At 30.5% G+C, this 10,727-nt stretch overlaps 1 long non-coding RNA gene across 1 annotated transcript; it reads left to right on the forward strand.

Annotated features, from left to right (window-relative positions):
* The first annotated feature begins 2,167 nt into the window (after nucleotides 1-2,167).
* On the forward strand, nucleotides 2,168-9,077 carry LOC139526839 (uncharacterized). The gene is made up of 3 exons (XR_011665197.1): nucleotides 2,168-2,197; nucleotides 5,709-5,742; nucleotides 8,356-9,077. It is a non-coding gene; the product is annotated as an uncharacterized lncRNA (long non-coding RNA).
* The last annotated feature ends 1,650 nt before the right edge of the window (nucleotides 9,078-10,727 follow it).

Raw genomic sequence — 10,727 nt, forward strand, 5'->3', positions numbered from 1 at the left:
AATGATTTCTTTAGTTAAGTATTTTGTATATAAAGTTTTGAATTATAGGAATGAGTTTAAAATATTATTTGAAAGATTTAACACTTCTAACATTTCAAACCGGCCATCACCTTTATTGTTTGTCTTCCAGGTTTTCATTTATTTTATTTTCTTTTCTGTTTACTGTTTATCTTTATGGAAGTTTCCTCCTGTATTAAAAGCAATATCGCAGGGTACATTGATAAATTATTTGAACGTATATAAATATTTGCAAGGACTTGGTTTGAACTTACTGTTAGCAATATCATCAACTATATAAAAGCCATCGACACGAGACAATATACTCGAAGTTTTAACTATGCAACAAAATAAAATAAAGATCCGTTGGTTGATAAATTAGTAATCATAGATTTCAGGACATTGAGCTAAATTTGTTTTTCAGGAGAGCAATTCGAAGAATACCGATAGTTTAATTGGTAGGTATAAAACGATGATTTTCCTACTTTTTGCGTGTATAAAAGAGCAATAACATTATTTTTTAAATGTCATTCTTTTAATTATACAGCACATAGATAAATCCTTTTGAGGTTGTCCTTCCTTTAAAAACAATTGTAATGGAAATAAAATCCTTATTTGATGAATTCAAGACAAACTAGTGTTATTACTTATGTAGATAGAAGTGCGGACGTGAAAGAAAACACTCTTCACATAAAAGTCAACGAAGACAACATTTAATCTGTAAAAAAACCAATATGAATCAATAAATGATTATTAAAAATATATATATTTATAAGAAGGTACGGGTAAATAACTCAAAATATTTCAGGAATTATCTCTTATAATTTTAAACAATTGCCACCTTAGGAACTCATTAGGCATGAACTAAGGTGAGGTTAGGTGAAAATTAATAAATTAAGAAGTTAAAATTGATACTTTAATCTGGTAGATCAACATTTGAGGATAAAAATAAGATATAAATATTGATAGGTCATGGAACTTCTTTTCGAGATATTTGAGATTTATAATATGGCGGGAAAAGGCTAACTCGGCCTTTTACCTTATATTTGCATTGGTAGTAATGGGTCTCAAAACAAAAGAAAGAAAATCAAGAATCTTCTAAAATTTTGGTAAATGACCTTTCATGAGCTATTAAGTCTAATATGAAAAAATAAATGGGTGTCATGGGGCAACATATTTTACATTGTATTGTATGGCAAAACACCAAGGAGTCCAAACATTTGACACAAATTCCAAAACCTCACCTAAGTACATCCTGAATTTATACACAGTATTCAAGCTGTGACTTTTTGCCCATTAACAGATGTTTACAAACTTTCTATTTACCGATGCTTACAAAAAGCTACTTGTCATTTTGTCTATCATAGATTCTTTTTTATGTTTTACAATATTGCTGAAGAGAAAAAACTGAGTTTTAGCGAAGTTTGGTATACTTTTAAGTTTTCAAACATCTATTTTACCGCTTACATCACTAAAAAAAAAATTCTCAGCAATTAAAAATAATTCTCAGCTAAGAATATTCTCAACGTTGAGAATATTTTTTATGGCGGATGAAAAAGTTCTCATTCTTAGCTGAGTAAAATAAAAAAAAGGTTTTATGGCGCCGGCTCTTATTCACCATTTTGCTACAAAAGAAATTGCCTGTAACAAGTCAGAAATATGACAGTTGTCTTCAACCCGTTTGATGTGTTAGAGCTTTTGATTTTGCAATTTGATTAGGAATTTTCCGTTCTGAATTTTCCTCGTTTTTTTTTTTTTTTTTTTTTTTTTTTTTTATTTTGCAACAAAAAATAAATTAAAACATCCGGTCTCCTTGTGACGATACATCTATTTAGACAAACAGGTCTTTTGTACTGGTTATTGGTTCTTTTCATGGATATGCTAACCTATCAGAGGATGACAAAACCCGTGTGGAAAAAAATGAATACATTGAACACAAGGATACTGTTAGCAGAAATTATTGATTTGTGAATACGAAGACAAATGAAAGTTTTAACATTAATATTGAATCTAACATTGAAATATTGAAATATTTGTCACAGATAAATTCAATGAGATATTCGTATAAATTCGATATACTATAATTTAATCATTTCAGACAGCTTTGCATAAGAAACTAAGTGGTTGTATTAAGTATCGCATTAGGTCATTTAATTTATTATTATTTTCAGACAGAAATGCAAACCCAGACAGTACAAAGGTAACGTTAAAAAGTACTATGTTTCAATCAAAATCAGCTATGAAATTATTTGCTAATTGTTTCAGAAATATAGATCTTTTCCATTTTTTGGGGGGATACAACTTCATTCTTATTAAAGTATTTTGCATTTGTATATTTAAGGCATTGAAAAATATATCTGACGATCGATATCACAAAATGCAACTTTACACAAAGTAAATATTTAATTTTACTGTTAAATGATTATATTGTATTCTTTACATGTTTATGTCAATTGATATTTGTGATTTCTGAGAGAGAAAAAAAACTCATATAGTAATGAGGTCCTTTTTCCGTCGGTCTACTGTTAAGAAAACATTACTTTTCTTAATAGTTGTAATCGAACAGGAATCAATCAGTGAGATTTTTCTTTGTGTCAATATTATAAGGAACTATGAAACATTCATTGTTAATGCAGCTTCAAAAAATGCCATTTATATAATTGGTAAAATAAAATGGAACTCTTACATGTAGCACTTGGTTAAGCCGTGTTCCTACATCTTTGTACCTCAGCTGCTTAACAATTTTCATAGTTTTGTTGATCTGCTTCGCGTATTAAATTTAATCATTATATGAAGATTGATTACCGATCTGAAGCAAAATATTTTTAAATTACACAAAGCACTTTTTGACTTTTAAAGAAGCTTATTTATTTCGAAATTTCAAATGTATTAGTATGCACTTTTCTGTTAAAGATAAATTCAGAAATGCGGTAAAATCTCAACGACTTTGTAAAGTCTTATTTTAAATGTAAAGATAACAGCTTGTATAGAACATTTTGTAGAAACAGTGTATAGATTAATAGTGTACAGAAAAATGTAACTAAAAATTTGAATTCTTCACGTTTTAAAGTGTCAAATATAACCACAGGAGTATAGAATATAGATACATGAACAATTTATAAAAATATTTGCCGCAAAAGTTTACTCTGAAGAAATAATTTTCCGATGATTCCATGTCTTGACAAGTCGCAAGATAGTTCAATGCTGTAGGCAAACTTGAATTTAAAACCCGAATTAGCGTTTGCATTTTTTAATATACTGGCATGCTACAAAACCAGGTTCAACCCACCTTTTTTTCTTAAAATGTTTTATACCAAGTCAGGAAAATGGCCATTGTTATATAATAGTTCGTTTCTGTGTGTGTTACTTTTTAATGTTGTGTTTCTGTTGTTCCGTAGTTCTCCTCTTTTATGTGTTACATTTCCCTCAGATTGAGTTTGTAACCCGGATTTGTTTTTTTTGCTCTATTGATTATTAAATTGCGAACAGCGGTATACTACGGTTGCCTTTATTTATGTATATAAAAGAGATTATATAAATCAACCAATCAGCATAATTAGTACGTACTAGGTTGTCTTTCAAGACTGGTGCAAGAAAATTGGTACCGTTAATTTTATTACTACCACTGGGTCGATGCCTCTGCTGGTGGACTATTAGTCCCCGAGGGTATCACCAGCCCAGTAGCCAGCACTTCGGTACTGGCATGAACATACGGATTTTTTTGTTATTTAAATTTGCTGTTACGAAATATTAGAAATTATTATAAATTAAGGAATGTATCTCCCTCATGCAAAGCTCTGATTCCTTTCACGGATTTGGCTATACTTTTTGGACCTTTTGGATTATAGCTCTTCATCATTTATATAAGCTTTGGATTTCAAATATTTTGGCCACGAGCATCACTGAAGAGACATGAATTGTCGAAATGCGCATCTGGTGCAAGAAAATTGGTACCGTTAATTTTATTCCACACACAAAGGAAAAACATTTGTATGTTGCGTGCAATGGTACTGATAAAGATGAATGCATCACCAACTAGAGACCCGTTACTGAAAAACATTATACCGTCAACTTGTATTTGCATTTTTGAACATCGAAAACATTGTTTTCAAGCAATTGTTTACATATCTTAGGATAAGAGTAAAAATTTTCTTATTGCTAAAAATCAGTGTACTTTTAAATAGATCTTTTAACTATGTTGGAATGTTTTGGGCGCATTACGTTTGCGCGAATTTGGGGATTATATTTTTTGTACGTTTGTGCATAGCTTTTGATTATTTTTGCTCGCTATTATTTTACAGGTTATTTCAGATAAGAATAAAGATGAATATAAACGATTATAATTCGTTTGTTTAATTTCGTGATAAATGTTAATTATAAACTAATAGTTCTGAACATGTTTTGATGATAGTTTCGAAGGGCAAAATTCAATTCATAGAATACCAGGATTAGAAGTAAACACACTTTAAAATCTTCAAGCATATGACCTCAAACTTTCGGCACGTACTTGTACTTGTAAATAATTGAATGACTAAACAAACAAATAAGCATTATTACCTGTATTTACCTTAGTGTATCTGTCAAATAGTGTGCACAAATGTAACCAAAATCTGCGCGCAAACGTTTGTAGTTTTGCAAGCAAATGCAATGGCACAAATAGTTTAATTAAATTTTGATGTTAAGGTGGTATGGGAATCTTAAGGTTGTAACAGAATGACATATTGTGTTTGGCTTATACAGGAACAGAAAGGATAATATTATTAGAAACCAATCTAAACGATAGAATTGTCAAATGAAATACGAAAATATAGCTGTTAATGAATACTTTGAGAATATCAAAAGAAAAGATGGGGTCACCATACGTTTTTCTCCGGCTAAAATTATAAAATAGGAAAATTCCATGTATATTCCTTCAGAAAATGCACTGTGTCATAGTTAACCCCCCCCCCCCCCTTAACAATGCCAATTAAAAACATTAAAAATCAACCAAAAATAATCTACCTTTGTAAAAATATTAATAAATAGAAGTTAGAATCTAATAAATTTGTTCTTTTAAATGAAAGTTCACATTATTATCTGCATATCAGCATCAAATTTTGCTAATTTGAATAAAAATCTGGACCAAAGGTTCTTTTTTTTACAATCCAAGATTGCGAAAGACTCCCATTCATGACCCCCCTTAATAGCTTTAATGCACGGAAGATTTTGTAATATTTATTTTAATTGAAAAACCGGCTTTTCTTGTATAAATTGATTGTAAATCCACGTGCACAGGCTGAACAGTTTTTAATTTGTTAAATGATTTCTTTAGTTAAGTATTTTTTATATAAAGGTATTGATTTATAGGAATGAGTTTAAAATATTATTTGAAAGATTTAACACTTCTAACATTTCAAACCGGCCATCACCTTTATTGTTTGTCTTCCAGGTTTTCATTTATTTTATTTTTTTTCTGTTTATCTTTATGGAAGTTTCCTCCTGTGTTAAAAGCAATATCGCAGGGTACATTGATAAATTATTTGAACGTATATAAATATTTGCAAGGACTTGGTTTGAACTTACTGTTAGCAATATCATCAACTATATAAAAGCCATCGACACGAGACAATATACTCGAAGTTTTAACTATGCAACAAAATAAAATAAAGATCCGTTGGTTGATAAATTAGTAGTCATAGATTATAGGACATTGACCTAAATTTATTTTTCAGGAGAGCAATTCGAAGAATACCAATGTTTTAATTGGTAGGTATAAAATGATGATTTTCCTACTTTTTGCTTGATAAAAGAGCAATAACATTATTTTAAAATGTCATTCTTTTAATTATACAGCACAGAAATAAATACTTTTGAGGTTGTCCTTCCTTTAAAAATAATTGTAATGGAAATAAAATCCTCATTTGATGAATTCAAGACAAAGTAGTGTTATTACTTATGTTGAAACCAATATTGAAATATTTGAAAAAGTTAAATTCATTAAGATATTCGAAAAACATAATATGTATACATGATCTGTTAATTTCAGAGCGTTTTGAATTGATATAACGTTAACTGGTTGAATATGGTATCACACTACAACATTTTTTTCTTCAGCAAATATCGGAAGTCAAGCGCCGTAATCAGCATCAAAAGAATAACTGTGTATTTTTTTTTTAAACTACTGTGAGTCAGCGTTGACATAAACTTGCTTACTGTTTTCAGAAAATTAGATCTGTTTAGTTATTATGGGCGAATTAAGAGACGTTCTTGTTTAAGGATGTTGTATGTGTGTATTCCAGACATTGCAAAATATATCTGACAAACGAAATCAATTAATAAATCTGTACAAGAATTTGATATTTATAACTTCATTGTTGGATGATTATACTGTAAATATAAAAAAAGAAGATGTGGTATGATGGCAAATTCCCCAACTATCCACAAGAGACCGTGTGATATAGACATTAACAACTTTAAATCACCGAAAGGCCTTTAACAATGAACAAAGCCCATACGGAATAGTCAGCTATAAAAGGCCCCGAAATGACATACTTAGGACAATTTCAACGAGAAAACTAACAGTCTATTTTATGTACAAAAAATTAACGTTAACAATTATGTAACACTTCAACAAACGACAACAACTGAAATACAGGCTCATGATTTGGAACAGGTACATACATATTGAATGGGACAGTGGTGTAACAAAACAACATAAGAACGAAATATAAAATTCATTTGAAAAATGCTTTACTCATCAGATTGACACACATAGAAATACAACTAATATGGACGTGGCAAGGTACTTGTATATCCAAACAACAAAAAGACAATAAAGACTGATCTGAAATTACTGGCAGTTACTTACAGCTAGTTCAAAGCCCCTAACCACTTATAATAAAATCATGCATCTAAGACTGAAGTTTATCGTGTTTAAGAAATAATTATTTGATATGCATGCTCTCCTGTAAGTTATGACGTATTCATTCTTGAGGAAACTTATCTTTTGTGTGCTACTTCATTCGTTCAATTTAGGGACAGTTTATATTGTATTCTAAAAAACAAAATTTAACTAACAACACCTTTTCTTTTTCATAATTTCTATCTACGTTAACATTTTCACTTTAAAATATTTTATTGAAGCGGGATCAATACTCCTGCATTTATACATTAGACGGTACGGTATTGGTTACTTAAACTTTTGTTTCACCAAATCAGGCACTTTATATCTGAGAAACAAAAAAGAATATGCCCTTAATTTTAAAATTCATTCATACATTTTTGTATTATTCAAAACTATTGGTAAATGCTGTTCTTCTAAGACTTACATGTCATTCGACTTTCATATGATACCTCAATTATTAAAATGTATGTTACTTAGTTTAGGATTTACACCTACACGTAGGAACTATTATTTTTTTTAAATATATACTACTGTCAAGTATTTGCTTTTGTGACCGCATCCGATTAGGTGGTGCTGTATTTTACAAAAACTATTTCGTCACTACAAATTAACTTTATGTAAGCGTGTCAGTCCAGTTCAAATCTGTTAAAAAAAATCATTTATTTGTGTGTTAAAAGAACTACCTCATATAGCATGTATAGTGCATGTGTTTTAATCTTTACCTTTATCAGTCAGACATTCTATTTTCATATTTGCGCAATTCATCTGTTGCACTCAAATTAGATAAGTTGAAGTGAACTCAAATCCACAAAATCGGACAAAGTTCTTCACAATCGAGCTTATAAATTCTTTAACTGTGAATAAATGCGACTTGATTGTTGATATCCTTCGTGCCTAACGTCCACATGTTTCTGTGAATGTTTTTTTATATATAAATACGAGATACCAGTTTGAAAATGTGTTATGACAGTTGCAAAAAAGTTTTGATTTCAGTTTCTTCAAAAATATTTACTCAAGGAAAAACAGTCCCTTCATCAAAACTTGGATGCATCTAGCTTTTAAAAACGATGTTAAAAAAATAATAATATGTGTAATTTATATGCGTCGAAAAGTATACGTATTTGCAAATAAATGTAATGCTTGGTATAAAAGGTTATTGTCTTCATCATATATAAACTTTTCATTAGATGTTTTGGAGTTAATTGTGACGTCCATTTTTACTAAACGAGTACATAATTTAATTCAGGGGCCAGCTGAGACCATCTCCGGGTTGGGAATTTTCTCATGCGTATAAAACCCATTGCTTGACTTCGGCTGTTGTCTGCTCTTTAAATTTGGTCGTAATGTTATCTCTTTGTCTCCATTTCCATTCTCAAGTCTTTTAACCATAAGAAAAGCTCGGTAGTACCCGGATGAAAGCTTCTGTGTTTAGCCATCGATCTATATACTTCAAATTCGTTTCATATTTATTGTAGAAATTTAGAGACACAAGGAATCAATAGGAGAACGGTCAACCTGTACATAAGAATGAAGAATGACGTTTGGAAAGCATTATGTTGATTTTTGTTTTAATCATTTCATGATTCCAAAAACATGTTTTAAAGGATTTTTAACTGCTTTGTTATACCATTAGCTTCCATTGAATGACATGCCTAGTTAATATATAAAGCTCTGATACAGCAATAGTGGAAGATATTAGCAGGCAAAATCGAGGGAATTGTGCAAATGATGATACAAGCATGAAAATTACCACCAAGCATCATTATTATATACTTTTAAAGAAACAACTGCTGGCCATTAAAAAAAATCATTTTTTCAAGATGGCCACCGCCGTTTTCTAAAATGGCTGGTTTTTTTTCAGTTTGAAAATACTGATTTTTTCTGGAAAACTTTTCGTTTACCTTCTTTTGGTGAAAAACAGCTGTCAGGTTTGGTAGCTACCTTCTTTACATGTGAATAATTCAATAGTTAACCTTTATACCAAATTTCATGCTTGTATCACGATTTGCACAATTATGTCCATAATATCTCCCACTACAACGAATGATATTATTAATTCTTTTGCAGATACGTTAGATTTAGAATCAACTTGTTTCGTATGGAACCGGATGTAACATTCTATTATGTGATGGTATTACACCTTGTTGCTGTGTTACATATTTGTTTTTGTTCGTTTTCTATTAAACATTAAATTGGCCGTTAGTTATCTCGTTTAAATTTGTTTAACATTCGTTATTTCGGGGCTTGTATAGCTGACTATGCGTAATGGGCTTCGTTCATAGTTGATGATTTTGTTTCATATGGTCTATTTGGGAAAATGTAACATTTTAATTATACAACACCTTTTGTTTTTATTATAGTATCATCCAAGGATTTTTTTTTTTAAAAAGGACGAGACGTTTGTATGACATAAGCTTCGCTCATCAACATGATGCTAAACTCTGGTGACGTTACGTCACTGATGAGTCTTATGTAGACGAAACGCGCGTCTGGCGTATAAAATTATAATCCTGGTACTTTTGATAACTATTAATGATATTTGCGCAAAACCTGCAAACCTAATGATATTTGCGCAGAACCTGCAAACCTAATGATAGTTATCAAAGGTACCAGAATTATAATTAAGTATGCCAGACGCGCGTTTCGTCTACATAAGACTAATCAGTGACGCTCTAATAAAAATATTCATAAAGCCAAACAAGTACAAGTTGAAGAGCAGTGAGAATCCAAACTTACAAAAAAATGTGCCAAATACAGCTAAGGTAATATATGCCTGGGATAAGAACATCCTTAGTTTTTTTTAAATATTCAAAGTTTTGCATACTAGAAATTTATAAAAATGACCACATTATTTATATTCATGTCAACACCGAAGTGTTGACTACTGGGCTGGTGATACCCTTTGGGGAAGAAAAGTCCACCAGCAGTGGCATGGACCCAGTGGTGTAAATAGTTATCAAAGGTACCAGGATTATAATTAAGTACACCAGACGCGTGTTTTGTCTACATAAGAGTCATCAGTTATGGGGAAATATATACCCCATATCCAGATGAAGTTGGTATATTGCTACTAATTTCGGGGAAATTTATAAATAAAAAACAATTGCGTCATGTGTCATGGTTTGGTTTGAAATTACCGCTTCAGTCAAATTTGAGGTATACGTCTACAAATGAGGCAGAGGAAGTTGTGTTTGATGTCACTTAAATTAACCATTTGTACATTGAAAAGCATTATGAAATGTTTCTTTTAGTCGATTGATCAATTTCACATGGGTTATGTAGGTATACAGGGTTTGTAGTTGTCAATCATACCAATCATCTTATATCTATTCTGTAGGAAAGGAAACATTCGGAAAGCCGAAAACCAAATTTAGTTTCCATGATTGTCTGTTAACCACAATGTTTGCCAAATAACATATCTAACCTTAACCTTAAACCCAAAATAGAATATTAGTTACACATATTAAACAGTCTTGTAGAAAACAAAACATGGTGGAATATTTCAATTGAACTTCTGCAGACAATATGATAATATCGCATAACATTTGTTATATATACCAACTTTGCTTTCTTTTGATTCCGACCCATATTCACTTAATTATCGTACAAAGAAATAATATTTTAACAAGTCAATATTTATCTTGTCATTTTATTCCGAGGAATATTCAAAAAGGAAAGTTCCTAATCAAATTGCAAAATCAAAAGCTCAAACACATAAAACAAATGGATAACAACTGTTATATTTCTGACTTGGTACATGTTCGTATATAAAGAATGTTTATAACGTTATGATAGATCAGTTATATAATACACTCATTATATAAAACACATACCTGTGTGTATTGAT

This window comes from Mytilus edulis, chromosome 6 (assembly GCF_963676685.1).
Source record: "Mytilus edulis chromosome 6, xbMytEdul2.2, whole genome shotgun sequence".
Classification (NCBI taxonomy): Eukaryota; Metazoa; Mollusca; class Bivalvia; order Mytilida; family Mytilidae; genus Mytilus; species Mytilus edulis.